Source organism: Mustela erminea, chromosome 9 (genome assembly GCF_009829155.1).
Source record: "Mustela erminea isolate mMusErm1 chromosome 9, mMusErm1.Pri, whole genome shotgun sequence".
Taxonomy (NCBI): Eukaryota; Metazoa; Chordata; class Mammalia; order Carnivora; family Mustelidae; genus Mustela; species Mustela erminea.
The window spans coordinates 23,543,036-23,564,452 of NC_045622.1; the positions used below are offsets into that span (position 1 = coordinate 23,543,036).

A 21,417-nucleotide genomic window follows, 5' to 3' on the forward strand; every position below is an offset into this window, starting at 1 on the left:
ACATGGAGTTTCACACAGGCCCCTTCCGCCTCTAGCTGCTTTCAGAACCTCGGGCCCGAATATTTCCTGACATCAGGTCCTTCACCAAGAATCTCTCCATCGTCCATTTTCTCAGGGCACAGTTCTCTAGTGATAGGAACTAGGGCTGACAAATCCACATTCCTGAAACCTTGATTGTGACAGCCATTTTCCAGACCTGCCTTGGGTGTAAAAAGTAAACTTCTAGAGATGCAATCTTACTCTAGTGAGAGGAGTGATTTTAGTTACAGAGTTTACAAGCATCAGGGCAACCTGGCAGAAGAGATTAATTATGGACAAAGTTCTGGAATTTGTACAGTCAGACCATGCAGATAGCTGCTCACCTCGTCCAGGTATGGAGTCAGGGCTGGGGGAGATGATGTACTCTTTTTTTTTTTTTTTTAAGATTTTATTTATTTATTTATTTGACAGAGAGAGACACAGGGAGAGAGGGAACACAAGCAGGGGGAGTGAAAGAGGGAGAAACAGGCTTCCCACTGAGCAGGGAGCCCAATGTGGGGCTCAATTCCAGGACCCTGGGATCATGACCTAAGCTGAAGGCAGATGCTTAACATCTGAGCCACCCAGGAGCCCTGAGCTGATACACTCTTCTACTCTTCCAAGTTCCTGCTATAGAGCTTCACTCAGGAAAAAGGCAAGTGTCCACACAGAGGACACTTACCCCCAGGTCTCCTGCCTGGGAGTGTAAGGCTGAACTGTGGGCCTTTATGAATAAAAGTAGGAAATAATATCTCAGCACACAGTGCTCTCAGTTGTATTTTTCTCTCTGTCTCCCTCGCCCTCTCCATATCTAATTAAATTATTACTGTATATAGTATATAGATGTATAACTGTGGCAACTAAAAACTGGGCTTATGTTGAGTGTTGAATTGATGCATTTGGGCCTTCAGTCATTCATTCGTTAAATATAAGTGTTTAAGCATGTGTTCTACAAATGCCTATTGAGCATTTACTATATGCAAGGCAGTATGTGAGTCACTGGGGGTCTCAGGGGAGCAAGGCCCTCCCTGCCCTTCAGAAGCTTGCAGGCTCCTGGACAGAGACAAATGAACAGTAAATGAAGATGCAGTTGTGAGAAGCTCAGAGTAGGATGGGAACACAGGCAAGGACCCTCGGAATGATCGTGGGAGCTCAAGAAAAGCTTCACAGGAGATATAATATCTAAGTTGAGTCCCGAGTGGTGTAGGGAGGGACAGCCCCTGAAGTCAGACCAAAGGTTTGCCTTCTGCTCCATGAGTCCAGCCAAAAGGTAGGGGAGATCAGGTTATACAGCAGGACCAATGAGGTTTTTTGTTTGTTTGTTTGTTTGTTTGTTTTACTATGGCCAGACACAACATAGAGGATAGAGAATAGAACAAGATGAATTTGAAGAGAAAATCATACCTAATATCACTTTGGATCTTGCATTCTTCTAGTATCATTTACAGCCAAAGACCTGGCTGGATAGAATTTCTTTGAGGGTGCAACTTGAATGACAAAAGTCATAGAATTTCTATGCTGGATGGAATTTAGGGGCCATGTACTAGAACAACTGTCCCCAGCGCATGTGTACGTTGCGTAACACCTAGCGCACATCTACAGGAGGGAGGATCCCGCTCCCTGACTGAGCCACCCTCTCTCTCTCCAAGTCCAGGTCTACAACAGTCTTCCATCTTTCTTTTACAAAACATTATGTGATGATCCTGGCCCTCAAGGGGGCTGGACTTTAAGACTTATGGGAATGATGCATTCATTGTTAGATAAAATAATCTGGAAACGATCATACAGTAACATAATAGACAAGGTTGGGCAGACTTTAGGATTTAATTTTCCTTATTTCTATGAGTTGAGATAAAAGACACAGTCCCTGTCATTAAAGAGTTTATTTTGTAAAGGCAAAAACGTGTAAGAAACCACTGCACACCTATTAGAATGGCCAAAATCTAAAACACAGACACAACCAAATCCTGGTGCAATAGGAACTCTCACGCATTGTTGGTGGGAATGTAAGACAGTACAGCCACTGGAGAATCCTAGTTGGGCAGTTTCTTACAAAACTAAACATGGTCTTATCATATGATGTAGCCATCTTGCTCCTTGGTGTTTTCCCAAAGGAGTTGAAACTTAAGTTCACGGAAAAATCTATACACGGGTGTTTACTGCAGCTTTGTTCATAACTGTCAAAGTCTGGATGCTGCCAGGCCGTGCTTCTGTGGATGAATGAGTAATAAACCATAGTACCTCTAGACAATGAACCATTATTCAACACTAGAGAGAAAGAAGCTATCAAGCCATGGGAAGATATGGAGGAACCCCAAATGCATATTACTAAGTGAAAATCAATTTGAAAGGGCCATATACTGTATGATTCTAAGTCTATGACAAAATTCTATGGAAAAGGTAGAACTAGGGAGATGATAAAATATCCGTGGTCTCCAGGGCCCAGGAGAAGTGAGAGATGAACCAAAGAGGATTTTTAGGGCAGTGAAAATACTCTGTGAGATACAATCACAATGGATACACGTTGTTTTGCCTTTGTCCAAGCCTGTAGGATGTACAGCACTGAGAGTGAACCCTAATGGAAACTATGAACTTTGGATGGTAATGATGTGTCACTGTGGGTTCATTAATTGTAACAAATGCACCACTCAGGGCGGCAGTGGGGGGCGTGGGTTGTGAGGGGTTGGGGGGTTGTTGATAACCGGACAGGCTACCCCTGTGTGGGGGCAAGATGATCTGGGAAATCTCTGCACCTTCTGCTCAATTTTGCTGTGAAACGAACACTGTTCTAAACAATAAAGTCTTCAGAAAAACTCACAAGTAGAGTTAGTTCAGGAATCCTGGGGCAGTGCCTGTCAGGACTGCCTGAAGGGAGGTTGGGAGAACAGAAAGGAAACTGAACTACAGAAGAGAGTGATGTGAGCCACACAGAAACAGGGTCAATTAAACAAACCTGTTGACTCTGGACTCTAGCTGCTACATCTCTTTTAAGTGAAGGTCAGGGACTTCCCACTGGGTTTGGGATGAAGGAGCTCCTGCTGGGAGCTTGTGTGCTGGATATTGTACCAATCAAAGAACATCTCAGAGACCTAGTCATAGAACCATGTGATAGCTTTTATAAAGAAAGTCACCCTCCATTAGTTCATGGGTGTCTATATATTTTGAATCTGTTTAAATAGAGTAAATTTTTATAGTAAGACTAATCTGCAAATGATACCAAAACTAGGGAGATTGGAGACAATCCTTTAACCCAGATACTATGATAACCAGAAAACAGAGATTTTAGGAGCAAATGAGACTTTAAGAACAGACCAAAAATCACATTTCATAGAAAGTTATACATAGATCCCACCCTGTACCTCCTTTTTATAAATTTTACGTTTTTATTTTTATTTTTTTAGTTTGAGGATAGATGACACACATTATATTGGTTTTGGGTTTACAACACAGTTATTCGACAATCCTATACATTATACTCTGCTCCGCACAAGTGTATCCATCACCTGTGCCCACACACCATTATCACAATACCATTGATTCTGTTCCCTTTGTCCCCATGATTTATTCATTTCACAGCCAGAAGCCTGTATCTCCCACTCCCCTTCACTCATTTGGCCCATCCCCCAAGTCCCCTTTCCTCTAGCAACTCCCAGTTCGTTCTCTGTATTATAGGTCAGATTCTTTGTACCTCCTTTTATTTTCATTTTGAGTATATAAACCATGTGCTCAATCTCCCTCCCATACCCAAAAGTCTTTTTTGGGTTTTTAGGACAAGGTCTATGTGGTCAAAATTAGCATGGGGTTTAACGCCACTCCTCTGTTTCAAGAGTAATTTTATTTTCTACAGACGTTGAGAAAAATCAGCACCTCACTGTGTGCCTCATACAGCAGGGATCCCTCCTCTTCTGAAATAATCCAGTTCTTCTACTCTGGTATATGACATTTCGGGTTATACATGTGTTTTGCCCAAAACTAAGGTTGTTCCAGAACTCTCTGGGTTCACTGTGCCCTGCTATCTTGTATTTGTTTCCTATTGCTGCTGTAACAAATCACCAAAAATTAGTGATTCAAACAAAACAAATTTAATGTTTTATGATTCTGGAGATTAGAAGTCCTAAAATTAACGTGTTGGTAGGGCCACATTCCCACTGAAGGCTCTAGGGGAGAATCTGTTTCCTTTCCTTTTCCACATTCTAGATCTTTCCATTCCTGGGTTTAGTCGAAAGGCACTTGTAGAACTCAGTAAGCAGGACCCCCAAATTCTAGCCTATACCACCGTATTCCTAAAGATCGGCCACACTACAGACTATGAGGATTGTTACTTCTGTCCCAGCCAATCAGTCAGTCCACTGGGAATCAAGAAAGAAGTAGTAATTTTCCATTATTGTGCCTGGTACTCTGCTGCATGCAAGGGATACAGTGAATAATACAGATGCTCAAGTGGTGAATAATACAGATGTTCAAGAATCATCAGGAGAAAGCAAGAAGCGAAGCAGTGTTGTTTAATAGACATCCCTTGATGAGAATAGCTGACAGCAAAAATAACACGATGAAAGGACCAGAGGCAGGAGCCCGGCTGTATGAGGCCATTAGTTGTACTACATTCGTAGATTTGTTGCTCAAGAATAATAAATAAGAATTTAAAGACTTAGGCCCTGGATGCAGAAAAGTTTCAGTGTAACTGGGCAGACAGATGTTGTGCATAAAATGGCATGAGAAGAATTCGTCAATTACAAGCGTTAAGTCAAGAACAGGAACAAAGGTACAGAGGGAAGGGCTGCTAACAGATAAGGAGAGCAGTCGGTGAAAGGACAGGTTGGGACAGTTGTGGAAAGAGGTTATGCAGTCGGAACAAGGGAAGAGTTGGACATTTAACGCAGACCTTCTGATAGAAGGAAACAGTGGCTGGAGCTTGGAGAAAACCATTCCACCAAGTGCATCCATGTGGGTGTTGACAAAACCATACAAAAGGGGGCGCCTGGTGGCTCAGTGGTTCAAGGCTCTGCCTTCTGCTCGGGTCATGATCTCAGGGTCCTGGGATCGAGCGTGCGTCGGGCTCTCTGTTAGCAGGGAACCTGCTTCCCCCTCCCCTGCCTGCCTCTCTGGCTACTTGTGATCTCTCTCTCTGTCAAATAAATAAATAATTTTTTTTAAAAAAATCATATGAAATGTCAAGCGTGATTACAGAATGCATGCTTCTTAAGAGGTGGGACTTTGTCTTGTTTACCTTCCTGGCAGTGGGACCCACAGTAGTGCTGGCACAGAGTAGCTAATCAGTAAATATTTGTTGAATGAATAAGTAAATTAATGAATGACTATAAAGAGATCAATAAAGAATTGCACTTTAGACCAGGGATAGTAATCGACAGATCTGGCTTACCCCTCTGGAATGCAATATTCAACACCCAAGAGCAGGCTATTATCACTTCTCTTTGCCCAGGGATCCAAAGAGTTTGGGGACTTGAGTCACAGGTACTTTGGGGATTCATCTTCTGGGTGCACATCTGAATGGGAATGGAAGTTTGGGATTCTTTTTGTTACACACATGCTATAAAAGTTCCGATGGGCCTAGCTTAAGAAGTCTACAGAAATAAGAAAGAGTATTGGGCATTATTTCTAGGAAGTGCTTTGTGCTTCCAATGTCCCATTTTTATCTCCTTTGAGTGATCTGCTCTTCTCCACTGTTCTTTGTGGCATAAACCCCTCATCCCCAGACTCAGAGTCACTGGAGACACCAAGCCATTAGCTGATGGAAGAGAAGCCTGCAGACAGGGGAACTGACAGAATGAAGTATATTAGACTGAATATTAGTTTCAGATGAAGTCCCAATGCAATGAATTGCCACACTATTGATATAAGCAATTCTTCCCCCTCCCTTTCCTTTGCCTCAGCAGGTCCCTCAATGTCTTATGCTCAGATTTTCTGAGTTTGGTCCCTTAGAACTAGGAATCCCTTTGAGCCATCATCAGAATCAACTGCTGGTCTTAAGATGTGTTTTTGTGAATAAGGTGAATCCCATGACACTGTTCCTCTACAGAACAATTTTCCATCTATCAGTGAGAAGGGCTGTGACAGAATTAGAAGACACTTGTCCCCCCCTTTTTTTTTTTTTTGGCTGTTCCCTGAAAATTTATGCCTGAACACCTCTACCTTCTATCCAGCGCTACCTCCCTTCATTATGAGAAACCAAAATGGCGCTTGACTACATAGAACAATTCCCCAACAAAGAATAAAGAAAGAAAACAGAAATGAAACGAAGACTGGGACAAGAAGGGACAGGCAGATAGCAGTAACGGTGTGAATATATGAATATAAAACAAAGCTGTGGCCTCTTGGGTCCCCTATACCTCCACGGTATCCTCCCCATTCTAGTCCAGCAGGCCAGGCAGGGGCGGTGGACATGGCTTTGAAGGTGAGCTCTGGAATGTGTATCACTGAGCAGAGTCTTACGTTGCAAGGCCCTTTATTCGAATGGAATAAGTTCTGAGGTGACCTACTTATCTTGGACGGTGATAGGGAATAAAATATGGGAAATTAGTCATGAAGGTCCATGAGAGACAGTGAGCTGAGGAGGGGTGGTGGGGAGGGAAAGAGGAGAGCTTAAGGAGCCCCTCTGGGACAAAGACCAACTTTCTGACATATATTTGCTTGATCTCCCTAGCTCTAGAGTGATGGATGAATGACTAACCAAATGACCCCGTTTAATGAATGTTTAGGAAAAGAACATAGCAGCCCCAGTGCAAATGGACTCAGAGCTTACACTTGGCTCTGGCCTTGGAACAGCTGTTATGACTTCCATCTCTTGGGTGGATTCAAGTTAGAAGTTCAATCCATGAGGGGGCTTTTAAAGAGGCTATAATTTTGCCTGTCTTGGCTTTCCTACTCTTTGAGGATTTTCTTGTAGCTTTTAAACGTTTTTAAACAAAGTTCAGTTTTCCAGAATTATTCAATTAAATTCCTTCCTAAGGTAAGAAGTGGAAGGTACAGTGAAGTCCCGGACAGTCTCATGCCTTTCAATGTATAGTGGGTCTCTCTCTGCCCCAAGGTTCTTTTTCAGTTAAGTGTCCTGGTTGACTAAACTCAGTGTTTTCCTTCCCATAACCACATACTCATGTGACTTTCAGAATGTTTCTTCCCTTTTTTGTTACCGAAATGAGTATCATATCAGTCTAAATTTTCAAATAAAATAGATAACCTGGAATCATTTCAATTGGAAAATAGGTAGTCTGGAGGTACATTGTAGACATTGACAGTTGTGGAAACCAACAAGAGGATGAAAGAAAAAGAGCTTTAGCCTCTCGTGGGGAATGTTCTACATGAGTGTTTGTCTTTGCACCCTGAGGAACGCTTGTGAGAGCTCAGGGAGATGGACGGAGCTCATCTGTTGCCCATGTGTACCATTTGTGTATTATGAGAGGTTCAGACAGGGTATCACTGGCAGGAACTGAGGAGCAAGAGAATGTTGTGAGGTTGCTTGGTTCAGGGACAACCTGGAAAGCAGAGCTTCAAAGACAACCCAAAACTCTCTGTGGCCATAGTTAATGCAGAACATCTACTCAACACCATTTCAGTTCAAATGATGTTCTCACTTTGTGAGCCTCAATGGGATAACTCACCTCATGCTTGCTGGGGTAAAGGGAAAACACACAAATCTAGAATTAAGGGAGCACATGAGCTCCCAAAACGCACTGATGAGGCTCATATCCCAGCTCTATATAACACCCAACTTGTATAATTATTGAGGCAAATGATGTGAGGTAAATATGGTATTTCTACATTTTAGTTTGCCTCTTTATAACTTGGTAAAGAGAGGAATGCTTATACTGTAAGTTTATTGTGAAGATGACATATGGAAACATAGAGTTGATGTAATTAGCATTCAATAGCTATCATTATTATCAATCATTCCAACAAGATTTTCCCCTATTAGAGATTTTATATTGTTTGGAACTCCATAGCATCATTTTCTGCTTATTTTCAGTCAATGGAAAGCTTTAAGAGAACTCTTTTAATATAAAAAACCTTTTAAATCCCAATCTTCTGTCCTATGAAGCTACAAGAAAAAATTAGATGATCTCTTACCAAGTTTTCAGAATGGATTATATTGTGCCACTCAATGTGACCTGTCCAAACATAAAATAGATTGTATTGATCAACAACTTTCCAATAACCTCAATGGCCTTATATCTTGGTCACTTTGGGCCCAAAGAAATAATTTTAAAATGGGGAAAGTAGTTAATGACTGCTTCCTGCACTCTACTCACTTTCATTAAAAAAAAAAAAAGAAAGAAAGAAAGAAAGAAAGAAAGAAAGGAAAGACAAAGTGTGTGTGGGGGGGAAGCTATCATAAGCAGAACTGAAACCTGCAGAGAAAGTTAATTAATACATAAGGCTAATACGTAGCTTCTAAATTGTCTAATGTATTATGACCCTGAGCCATCCAAACTCCCTTCACATTCTCTGAGAACTTTCCCTGATTAGAACTCTGTCCCATCTGCATCTTCTCAACATTTTCATTTCCAATTGACGTGGTGCAAAATCCTCTAACAGCCTCTTTTCTGAGGGCTTGAGTCTTCAGAGACTACCCTCATCCACTTTATCTGAAGAGTCACAGTATCTTTTTTTTTTAAAGATTTATTTATTTGACAGATCACAAATAGGCAGAGAGGCAGGCAGAGAGAGAGAGGAGGAAGCAGGCTCCCCACTGAGCAGAGAGCCCAATGCGGGGCTCGATCCCAGGACTCTGGGATCATGACCTGAGCTGGAGACAGAGGCTTTAACCCACTGAGACACCCAGGCGCCCCAGAGTCACAGTATCTTAAAGCCTGCTGAATCTCTCTTCACAAGGAGTACACATATAAGATGTATATTCTGTTCTTGAACTGAGGACAGCTCCAGGCGCTACCTACTGGTTTCTGTCAGCCCCTCCAATCCATTCACCATATGGCAGCCAGTGGGATTATTTAAACACAAAACCTTGTCTAGTTACCTTCTGTAAAACCTTAAATGTTTAAAAGAAACAAACCATTGCGTATATATACCACCTCTTCGGTATTCATTCATTCATTCATTCATTCATGGGCTGCTTCCATATCTTGACTTTTGTAAATAAGGCTGTTATAAACAGAGGGGTGTGCATGTCCTGTGGCATTAGTGTTTTCGTATTCTTTGGGTAAATACCAGTAGTGTATTTTGCTTGATTGTAGAGTAGCTCTATTCTTAACTTTTTGAGGAACCTCCACACTGTTTTCCACAGTGGCTGCCCCAGTTTGCTTTCCCATCAACAGTATGCAAGTGTTCCCTTCTCTCCACAGCTTCACCAAAACCTGTTATTTCTTGTACTGTTGATTTTAGCCATTCTGACAGGTGAAGTAATATCTCATTATAGTTTTGATTTGCATTTCCTGGATGATAAGTGATGATGAGCTCCTGCTCATGGCATGCGTTTATATATATTATATATATATAATAGAATATTACTCAGCTATAAAAAAGAATGAAATTATGCCACTTGAAACCACATGGATAGAGCTAGAGAGCATAATACTAAGTGAAATAAGTCAGTCAGATAAAGACAAACACGATGAGCACTGGGTGACGTGTGGAATTGTTGAATCACTCTGTGGTACACCCACTATCAGCTTCATTTTGGTAGAGCTCTTCCCTCACTCCAGCTAGACAAGCTATATTTTTGTTTCCCAAATACACTACCAAGAACATTTATACAGGCTACTCCTTCCTCCTAGAATGTTTTCTCCACTCTTCCCTTCATTTTTGGCTCAGGAAGTTCTGAAATCCTTTGTCTAGCTCAGGTCTGATTTTAGGTCCTTTAGTTAAATGAAGTCATAGTGCTGATCCCAATATTTAATTACATATTTATCATCCCAACTACTTAATTAGCATATGAATATTCTATCTCTCTAGGATACAAATCCCAGGAAAGCAGAGACTAAATGTTTTACTCTTTGCTGCATCCCTGATGCTTAGCACATGGTCAGTCCTCACAAAAAAGTCAAATGAAAGACTTTTTATTTTTATTCATTCTGTTTCATATATATACATATACATATGATTTAAACATTAAATTTATTTACCATAAAAAATAATAAATTTGGTAAATTTATTTACCAAAATAAAAATAAAAGTTCTCCAAGGCCATAATTTTCCTTAGAATGTTACCAATGTGAAAGTCTTTTAGAAAGCATGACCCTCTCAGTGAGATATTCCCTGGCAACTATTTGTAAAACCTAAATTCCTACCTCAACATTTTGTATCCTCTTTATCCAACTTTAATTTTTTCCCTGTTGTTTGTTGACATTAAAATAAATTTAAATGTTTGCCTAGATTACTGTCTGTCTCCCACTACCAAAGTGTTAACTCCGTGAGGAAGGACATTTTGACTTTTTGTTCACAAGTATATTGCCAGTGCCTAGAATAAAGCTTAGAAAGTGTTAAGAACTTGGTAACTATTACTTATCAAATGTCATATTTCAACTCAGCACTACAAGACCCATCAATTCTGCTACTTGTATCTTCTCCACAAAACCATATATGCCACAAGAAAACAGATAGCTTTTTCTGCTGTGAGGGGCTTCATAGGTGGTGGTTTTCAAGACAGTAGCCACCTGCCTCATGTGTTATCAAGCACTGAAATGTGATGGGTCCAAACTGAGGTGTTCTATAAGTATAAAATATTCAATGAATTTCAAAAAATTAGTGCAAAGGAAAGAATGCAAAATATCTCCTGAATAATTTTACACTGATTACATGTTAAAATGATAGTATGTTAGAGACACACCATCATCTGAGTTTAGGGTCCCCAATCCTCCCTGAGTTCTACCAAAATTCCTTTGCTTCATACCTGGAAAAGAAAGAGATTTGCACCCCATGTAGAAGGGGGTTCACTTCCTATAATCTTTATTCCTCACATACAAATAATATGTATTCCTTCTAAGATTATTAAGAAATTGGGCTCCTTACTCTTTGATTTGCATCCTAACATTCTTCCCCTAAACTGGTTTTAGATACTGGAATACTATATTCTTGAACAGCACTCTCCAACAGAAATATAACGTAAGCCATATTTGTAATTTCATATTCTCTAATAACCTAATTTAAAAATAAAAAGAGACAGGTGAATTTTATTATAATAGTATATTTTTCATGGTAAAAGGATTATTTATTTGTTCATTTCTGGCATGTAATCATTATTTGGACTTCTCAGGTTTGAAAGCAGTCACAAAAGAGACTGACCTGAATTGTCTTAGGTTTGTATTACTCTAATTATGTTTCAAAGTTATATTCCTCATGGAAAGATGCATGTAGGTTTCTTAGAGGTGGTATTTCCACTTTGTAGTCTGGACTAAAAAGCTTATTTCCTCATGGGCCACTTATCTAAAAAAAAAACAGATTGTATCAAAGAAGGAAACACCTAGTCAAAGTCATCTGTGAGTATGGCACAATCAAGTCTCCATGACTAGTCTAGACCTGATATACTCATCCCTTTTGTGGAGAAATTTCTGTGTTGGTCAGTAAGGTTTTAAGGGGATAATATGCTTGCTTCTTTAGATTTATTTACTTATTTGACAGACAGAGAGAGTGCACGAGAGTCGGGGGAGGAACAGAGGGAGAGAGAGAATCTTCAGCAGGCTCCCTGCTGAGTGCAGAGTCCAACATGGCTCAATCCCAGGACCCTAACATCATGACCTGAGCCCAAATCAAGACACAGTGTTTAACGGACTAAGCCACCCAGGTACCCCTAAGGGGGATAATATGTTGACCCTATCTTGGAAGGGTATACAGTTGAGAGAAGAAGATGACACATGAACAGTTCATTTCATCATCATGTGGTAAATTCTCTGGTCAAGAGAAATACCAGATGCAATCAGTACAGAAAAAAAAAAAAAAAAAGGAAAGAAAGAAAGAAAAAGAAAAAAAGAAAAAAAAGAACCGGACTCAACTCGGTTAATGCCTCTGTGTGTGTGCACACGTGTGTGCGTGAGTGTGTGTGTGTGTGTGTGTGTGTATGTGTGATGGGTGGTAGGAGAGATAGTCAAGGAGGAACTAATACTATATCTCCAATTACAAATCAATGTCATTGATTACTTAACAGTTAGACCGTACTTGTTTATCACCATCTCATGACAGATACACTAGATTAGTTTGAAAGTGATCACTTCCTTCTTATCAGGACTTTCACTATAACTGTCCTGAATGGTTTGTGCTAACAAGGAGTAATGAGATCGAGGGGATAAGACAGCTGTTTTGAAGACGGTCTGCATTTCTTTACTTTCTAAGAAATTCTCTGCCCTCAGAAAAAGGATGGTGTCTTTCTTCCTTAACTCTGATGACATGGTTCACTGGGGTTCCTCAGCCAGCCATCCTTGTCCATCCGTGCAAACCCCCAAACACCCCTGCTGTGCATGTTGTGTATATATGTATTCACAGACACACACATACAGAAAGTTTCAACGTCTACTTTGTTCTTTTTCCTCCTAGTTCTATAGCTATTCTTTATTTATGTGTTATGGTGTGTGTGTTTATTATATAGGAGGTCTCAGTTTCAAATTGGCCGGCCTAAAAAGATCTCCTCTGTTCCTGGCAGGATCTGAACATGAACAAGAGCCTTCTAGGGAAAACCCAAAGCCCTTCAGGAAGTGGTCTGTGATGATGTGATGTGATGCTGATGAGTTTCCTTCTGAGTCAGGGCTGACACAAGGGGGTCCCCAGGAATTGACATCTCTCCAGAAAGGTGTAAGGATGTTAGTGCTGAGGTCATGACCACCTTTACCTTTGTTATGGGCCCTCGAGGGCTTTTCCCAAGTCACTGAGATGACTAGAAGCCAAACCAGATTTCGGCCCAGGTCCTCCCCTTTCTCTGAATTCCCCTCGTTTCCCTGTTTTAATACTTCCTTGGAGTGTCTTGAGTTGCCTGTTCTGGGGTTCACATGCTTCCACCATGAAACGCACATCCCTGTGTACATCTAAAGCAGCATCATAAAAATGGCCCCCTGGGTTCATTTTCCATTTTCTCCCACATCTTTGTATGAAAACCCTGAGTTGAAAGGATGCTTGAAGGATACCATATGCCTGGGGCAGCCGTAATAATGCTCCTTCACATGTTTACAGACCTTTAAGCTCTTCTGCTCCATACAGATCTTACTCAACTTACGATGATGTTAGGTCCCAACGAACCAATTGCAAGTTGAAAATGCCTTAAGTCAAAAATGCATCTAAGACACCTAACCTATCCAACATCATAACTTAGCCTTGTCTACTTTAGAGGGACTCAGAAGGCTTAAGTGAGCCTACACATGAGCAAATAATCTCACTAACACAGAGCCTAGTTTCTAATAAAATATTGACTATCTCATGTAATTTATTGATACTGTAAGGAAAGAGAAAACCAGAATGGTTGGACGGGTGAAGGATGGTTGTAATTGTATGGCTTGTTTGCCCTGGTGATCATCTAGCTGACTGGGACCTGCAGCTTTCTGCCCCTGCCCAGCATCCTGAGAGAGGATCCTACCACAGATCGATCACTAGCCCATGAAAAGATCCGCATTCAAAATTTGAAGTATAGTTTCTACTGAACGCACATTGCTTTCACACCACTGTCAAGTTGAAAAATCCGACATTGAACAGTCCTAAGTCAGCGATTGTCTAGACTTAGTCTCCTCCGTGTTTGCCTTCAGAGGCTCAATGCTATAAAGCCATGTTGAGCTCGTTCTTACAGAAAAATACAGAAAAATACTCTTGTGCTCCTTCATAAGTACTTGATGCTGCTGTAAAAGGGTCCCAGGCCTCTTGACATTTAGTCAAAGCCACACTAAACTCATGTAAAAATAACTCGCAATTTGAAATAATCGTTGCTCTGAAGTGTATTTACATAGGCACCTGTTTCTTTCACTAGCCTGCACGGGTCTTAAGGGTAAAGGATCAACTGACCAATCCCTGCATCTTTATGGCCTCCTAAAGTTTGGGTACATACTTTGTTTTTTTTTTTGTTTGTTTTTTTTTTAAGATTTTATTTATTTATTTGACACAGAGAGAGAGAGATCACAAGTAGGCAGAGAGGCAGGGAAGGGGGCGGGAAGAAGCAGGCTCCCTGCTGAGAAGAGAGCCCAATACAGGACCCTGAGACCATGACCTAAGCCGAAGGCAGAGGCTTAACCCACTGAACCACCCAGGTGCCCCCATACTTTGTTCTTAATAAATATCTGTTGAGTAAATGAAGCACTAAAACTAGCAGTAGTTACTTGAGAAACTACACAAGAGTCATTTGCTTGGGAAAGTGAAACCAGGGCACTTGATTTGGGTTACCCATTGTTGTATCAGAAGTGCTTCCTCAAGTGAAACATGGATCCCACCCACTATAAGCAAAGACCATTTCTTGTGATTCTGTGTTCAGTGAATATGGAGGGCAGATGTCCCCAGTCTGGACCCTGCGTCGGACAATCCCAAACAAACAAGAGATAGAGGAAACCTCCAGTCACACTTCTATCAAGGCTTTTTACTGTTCCTGAGTCTGCTTCTAAGATTCAGAAATACTCATCAGTTTCCCCTTTGATAGCTGCTGGCTAGAAAGTTCTTATCTACAGAACAACTTGAGATCCTTCAACTTCTTCTCTCCAGAATTCTCCAGAAAATTCTCAAGCCATCTGCATGATCATTCTTCTTAGAAAGTTGGAGAGTTGGGCCCAGTGAAAAGCAGTGAGTTGCAAAGGCCGCCACTGAAACTGTTCTGGGTTCAGCATGGGGACTGACTGTAGTTCCAATAGCCAGCACTGCTTCCTGAGCTAAATCCATCATTAAATAAATAAATAAATAATATCAATATTTCTAAAACCTTAGCTCAATAAACCAGAGTCCCCTGGGGTGCTTAGTAAAAGATTATATTTTAGCAGGGAAATCTGAATAAAATCTGTAGTTTAGTGAATATAATGTGCCACGGTTATGTCACAAATTCACATTAGGCTTCTGGGTATATACCCCAAATAAATGAAAGCAAAGACCCAAAGAGAAATTTACAGATCGCGTTGGTAGTGGCACTGTTCACAATAGTCAAAAGCGGAAGCAACCCAAGTGTTAATAAAGCAATTATACAGGTAGATCGATATATAGATAGACTACATATATATATATACACATATAAGTGTATATAAATAGATAGTATATATAAATATACATAGTATATATATGTAAAAGGTAGTGTACATATATTTAAATATACTACATATATACATATATACTATATATACACATTACAGATTATTATTCTGCCTTAAGAAGGAAGGAAATCCTATCATGCTACAACATGGATGAACCTTGAAGACACGATGCTAAGGGAAATAAGCCAGTCACAAAACAAATATTGCACGATCCCGCCTATATAAGACCTAGAGAAGTCAAATGCACAGAGGCATAAAGCAGAAGGGTGGTGTCCAGGGTGGGGAGGGAGAGAAAGGGGAGTCTTTGTTTAATGGGTACAGAGTTTCAGTTTGGGAAGATGAAAATCTTCAGTCGACATAGGCGGTGATGATTACGCAACCTATGAATGTGTTTAATGTTGCTGAATTGTACCCTCTAAAATGGTTAAATGACAAATTTGTTATGAATATTTTGCCACAACTTAAAAGAAGAAGAAGAAGAAGAGGAGGAGGAGGGGGAGGAGGAGAAGTAACAGGGGCACCTGGGTGGCCTCTGACTTTTGATTTCGGTTCAGGTCATGATCTCAGGGCTGTGGAATCGAGCCTTGCTTCAGGCTCCTTGCTCAGTGTGGAGTCTGCTTGTCCCTCTCCCTCTGCTCCCCCTGTTCTCTCCCTCTTTCTCTCAAGTAAATTAATAAATCTTTTAAAATTTTTTTTTAAATAAGGGAAATGGGATGAAGGCTATACTGAATTCTCAATATTATCTTTGCAACTTTTTTAAAATCTAGAATTATTCCCCCCCACCAAAAAGTTTATTAAAAAAAAAAAAAAAACTACTGGATGATTGTATGAACACCACTACCAACAAGGAAGAAATATTTCTGGTCTCCACACTAAATTATACAAAATCTCTCTGGAGGTGGGGGTCTGGGATAAGAAGTCTCATTTTTAGTAAGTTCTAAAATTTAAGAAAAATTATTTTTTAAAGACATTCCTAACAACTGTCTTAAAAGTTATCTTCTTTCTTCCCGCCTCTTTTAGCCAGTGATGGAATCAAATCTTTATCAGAATTCTGTAGCAACCAATGTTTTCTGTGGATGTTGCTTTCCTACCGTGCTTTGCTTAGTCTTCGGGCCCAACACGGGCCACTGGATCTTCTGTAACCCCAGAACGAGGGGATTTGCCAGGTGTCTCGCCCTTCCCTGGATCTTTTCTCCATGGCTCCTGCTTTCCCTCCAGTCCACTTTTCGACCTCATGAAAAGGGCTCCATTCCCAAGAAACTTAGTAACCATGGACTGATTGGGTCACGACCAAGCTTATTTCTCTCTCTCTTTCCTTACCACTTTCAGTGACCCCTTTCAACAAGGGTCAGAGCCAGATTTGTAACTGAATACAAAAACAACAAGCAGGAAAGGGTGACAAGAGCATCAAGTCATGCTGGAACGCTTTAAAGCCTTCTTGCTCTGACGCTGCACTCATGCACTCAATAAAAAGAAAGACGAAGGTTGCCAGGACAGTCATGAAGGGGTTCGGTGGAGAGCCCTGGGGCCGGAGGCAGGGCCAGTTTCCTCTGTAAAAGCCACGTTACTTCACCACTCAGTGCCTCAGTTTACCTCTTATAAAATGACAGACAAGAGAAACTCTGAGGGTTTCGGCAGTTTTGAAACTCTGTGATTGAACAAAACCAAGTGATCGTGACCTGAGGTATTTGCATGGCCACTGTCCTTGGGGATGGAACTTGCCTTTCTTTTGCAGCTCAAAATTTTTGAAGAGAGATCTGCAACCGGGCTGACTCACACCAAAGCTTCTGAAAGCATGAAGATCATATAACCTAGGCAACTTTTCCAGCTCCTCTGGGAGGGAGGAGTGTTGAGAGAGGAAAGCGGCTTCTGAGAGACAGTCAGAGGTAACTGTTCTTAAATATATATGAATGGCTCCTGTCCTATTGCTGATTATGTGTTGAAGAAAAGGAAACTGGGACAAGAAGTTAGGTGTTCCAAGAAGATGCTGAGGAGGGTTGGGGGGGACACTTGTTTTTTGTCCCCATGCTCTCTCCTCACTTTTCTCCTGCCCAGGAGATTCTGATTCTGTTTGCAAGCAAAAACTCCCCAGGAGACTCTCAACACTTTGGTTCAGTGGCTCCCATCTTTGGAACCTTGGAATCTGGCATTGTGAGATCTGTGGGCAGTATTGCTGGTCAAGGTCAGAAGTGAGAGTATTTAATAAAGTCTGGCAATGATCAATCCGGTTGTGATAAGCAGTGCCCCCAAAGCCTTTCGGAACAGCAGAGTTAGCACCTTTAGCTCTGTCTGGAAAGAGAGAAACAAGCCAACTGTGAGCTGACACAGAGAGACCAAGGGAGCATGGGCCCAGAGAGCCGTGCAAAATTTCCAGGAGGAGGGGCTCCCTTTGCTGGAGTTGCCCTCCCCAGGATGAGCCCGACAACATCCAGGCGTAGTGACTGCCTTAGGTATTCCCAGGGTCTCCTTCCTGGGCACTGCTTATAAGCAGTGCCAGAGGCCTACCAGAATTTTACTTGCATTTCTTCCTGTTGCTTTTTTTCTCTTTTTAGAAGTGTAAGGTCATGCTCAGTACGTGGTCTCCCAATTTCATTCTTGTGGCTACTGAGGCAGCTATGACAGTTGGTGGATTTCTTTGGGCCTTGGAGCAGGGACAGGGGACACTTTCGCAGTTACTAATAGGTCATATTAGGAGTGCCTGCTCCTGGGGCCAAGCATGTGTGGCTAAGGAAAGAGGCTGAGCCTGGGGAGAGAAGCAGGCAGCTGTGACCAATGGATGGAAGGCATCAGCACTGCCCTTTGCAGGAACTTCTGCAGATTTCCCAACCTAAATAGACCCCGTGGAGAAAAGGCTCGACCCTCAGGTGGGGAAGGGACAGCCAGAAACCCTCTACAATTAGGTATGAGCTCTCACCGGGCAGACTTAAAGCCTTGTCTGCCAGTTTTGCATGTCAGACATGGGGCCGCAGTGTGGTTGACGGTCATACCTGGTAACGTCCTCCTTGCCACCCCACACATTTGCCTAGTGACCTCAGCCAAGTTGCCTAACCTCTCTCATAGCGTTAGATTCTCCATCTAGGAAACCTGGAACATTGCAGATGTCCATTTCTTTCTTCTTCTGAGTGAAACTTTTAATAGCTGTTGTCTTCCTGGAAAAAAAAAAAATGTAAATGAATAATTTCTTCTCATGACCGCCGTCTTTCGCAGAGTTAGGGGGAAAATAATTCCCTTGCCATGGCACCTTTCTTGTGTCGGCTGACTCGTTGTGTATCCTGGATCCAGTCCTCCGCTCCTTGCCTCAGTTTCCTGGTGTGTGCAAAAAATCCCTGCCTCCTACCACCCTCGGTTCAACCGAACAAGTCCCTTAAGTCACCCCCACACCATTCAGCCCTGGACCTCACGTCTTCTCCTAAATGCAAACGCCTTCCACCTGCTCCTTGTGTCAGGGGTTATCAGGTTCCTGACACTGAGGGTTCCATGCCCGGGTAATGTCAGTTTGAATTTACTGAGCATGACTTTGGTAATGAAGATGAGACCCAGATAATCCTGCCCACGAGACAATTACTATCTAATCCTGTCCCAATCAAGGGTTACTCTTCCCTTTTGAGTCACAAGGAATCCTTGTAACATGCAAAACAAAAATTTAAAAAATCTATCAGAAATACCACCCTTGGACCACCCACCTTAATGGGGCTGCAAGGGTGGTGAGTTCTCGCCTGGGGTTAGATGCTGTCATCTGCCCGTCTCCGCCCATCAGCTCAGAAGCAGAGATATTTTGAGAGATGAGAGGTGGACCAGAGAGCCTATTTATATAATTATTTTGTAAACTATGTAGCACTTTGTGGGACTCAGGGTAAATGCTCACCAGGTAAGCCATTTTCTTGGTTATTGTGATGGGATGTGGAGAAGTCGCCAGTCCTTCTAGCCCCCTTTGTGCTTCTGAAATGCACCCTCAGACCACCACCCCCCAAACTCAGCCATGCCCCTCCTCCCCCTCCTGGAAGAGGGATGCTGGGGGAGCAGTGGCAGCCCAAGCAAGTTCCCTCTCCCTGTCCCCTCCCCTCCTCTTCCCCCTCCCCTCCCCCCGTGAGGGAGTGCTGAGTGCCCCCCACTTGTTCGGTGCAGAGCTCAGCGTCTGAAGCCCAAGCTTGTTGATCTTATCGGGCTGGCAGGGAGGTGATATGCGTGTGTCAGGGGATTCGTGCCTGCTCATCATTGTGGTTGCCCCGAAGTGCAGGCAAGGTAACACTTAAAGCCATTTTTGCAGAGAATTGCACAAACATCGGCGGCTATGGAGAGTCAGTGGTTCCACTTCTGATCAAGAAAAACACCCACAGAATGGCGCAGAAGGCGAGAGAAGCACCGCAAACACACAGTAGCGCACACAGGCAGGGTTAAACCCCAAGTCCCCGGAGCGGGAGGAAGCGCTCTCCTGCACCAACAAAGAAGCAGCAACTGGAAAGGAAAGATGGGTTTGGTGCCAGAAGAATCTAGGAGCTGTTACTGCAGACAGATGTGTGGAAGCCTCTCTCAAAGGGGGCAGTTCTGGGGCCAGGGGAGGGAGGGTGGTGGCAGGGAAGGACACCCCTGACTGTTCTCAGGGCTTGAAACTGAACGTTTCTACTTCAGAGAATTGGCAACGATTTCTTGCTGAAGGTGAGGGTGGATGGAACAAAGAGAGGCCAAATTTGGGGCTTCCAGGAGGCAATGGACGTTTTCAATCTGCTAAGCCGTCCAGGGGGTTAGGAATTGACAACTGTTGACAATTCACACAATTACTCTTACAGAAGCAGGATTTCTGTATAAAGATTGTGTATAAAGAATGGTTTTTTGGTTTTTTGGTATTGTTGTTGTTGTTCCCCTCCCCTTCAAATAGAAAGGTAAAATCATGACCTGATTAAGGATGCCTTTGGCACATCTGAATTCGTGCCACAGTGACCACCCTGATCTCCTCGATTTGACAAACACAATACCAAAGTGAATGAGACAAACCTTGTGCTGTTTTCTTCTAGTTTGATACCTAACAGAAGGAGCAGACATGAAAGAAGCAAGCACTGAAATACATAATTACAAACTGTAATTAGTGTTTTAGAGAAAGAACCTTTGGGTGCTATGAAAGGGAATACTATTATCCAGAAGTTTGAGCCTGTTCAATAGGCATTTTCAAACAATCATTATGTGCATAATTGTAGTGATATATAGAAATGCCTGAAATCTGATCCTTACTTTCCAGGAGCTCAAATCCCTCTAAGGAATTCAGGTATATTGATATATCAATAATAATATTTGAAAAGAGAAATGAGAGATTTTTCATTAAGCTATTTTAAAAGCTTCAGTTTTTTTTTTTTTCCCTAGAAAATGGTGTGATCATGCTTTGTGCTATACATACACACATACACACATTTGCCCCTTTCAGTTATGCAGGTCTAGAAAATTCTTTATAATTAAGATTAGAAGACATAAAAGATATTACCATTTATCTGGCATAAACCATCCAACTAACAGTCATGGTGTCTGAGAGCAGAGTTTCTTAAACTTCAATGTGCATAAAAATCATTTGAGGATTTTGCAAAATACAGACTCTGATTCAGTTGGTCTCGAGTTAGCCCATGAGATTTGGCCCTTTCTGTTACAATTCTGCTGATAGTGAGGATGCTGGTGATCTGTGGACCACATTTTGAGTAGTAAGGTGTTAAAGGAAGGAATCAAATTCTGTAACACTGTGTTCACTGGGCATTCTTTCACTCAGCCTAAGTTCCCTGAGTATCAACTGAAGTTGGCTTATATTATCAATAGCCCTTCCCTACTTAAAAAAAAAAAAAAAAAAGGTGTTCACACACTAGAGATGGGACAATACACAGTTGTTTAGAATCTGAGGAACCGTTTTATACATTTTTATATCTGGTATAAATACTTCAAGAATCTGTGGGATGAACCAACCAAGATGCCAAAGGCAGCATCAAGATCCTCAATCCCTCACTGGGATTTGTCAGAGATTTTACCGTGGTGGGTGACATAAATTGATACGGACATAAATTTACATGCTAGATGTGGCACTACAACTCAATATGGCCGTCTTTTAGGCTCGCTGATCGCTTAGGTGAGCACGAATTGCAACCAGCCTTTCTCTCCAAATCCTAGCGTCTTCCCCTCAAGTCCTTCCATTCTGCCATCTTGCCCACAGGCCGGCCGAGAGGCCGTGGACCTGCTGCTGTCCCTCCCCACATGA

At 42.0% G+C, this 21,417-nt stretch overlaps 1 long non-coding RNA gene across 1 annotated transcript; it reads right to left on the bottom strand.

Annotated features, from left to right (window-relative positions):
• Positions 1-16,080: 16,080 nt before the first annotated feature.
• Positions 16,081-19,205, bottom strand: LOC116600153. Its single transcript, XR_004289520.1, has 3 exons — positions 19,054-19,205; positions 18,238-18,337; positions 16,081-17,931 (listed from the first exon to the last, which is right to left on the bottom strand). It is a non-coding gene; the product is annotated as an uncharacterized LOC116600153 (long non-coding RNA).
• Between the last annotated feature and the right edge of the window lie 2,212 nt (positions 19,206-21,417).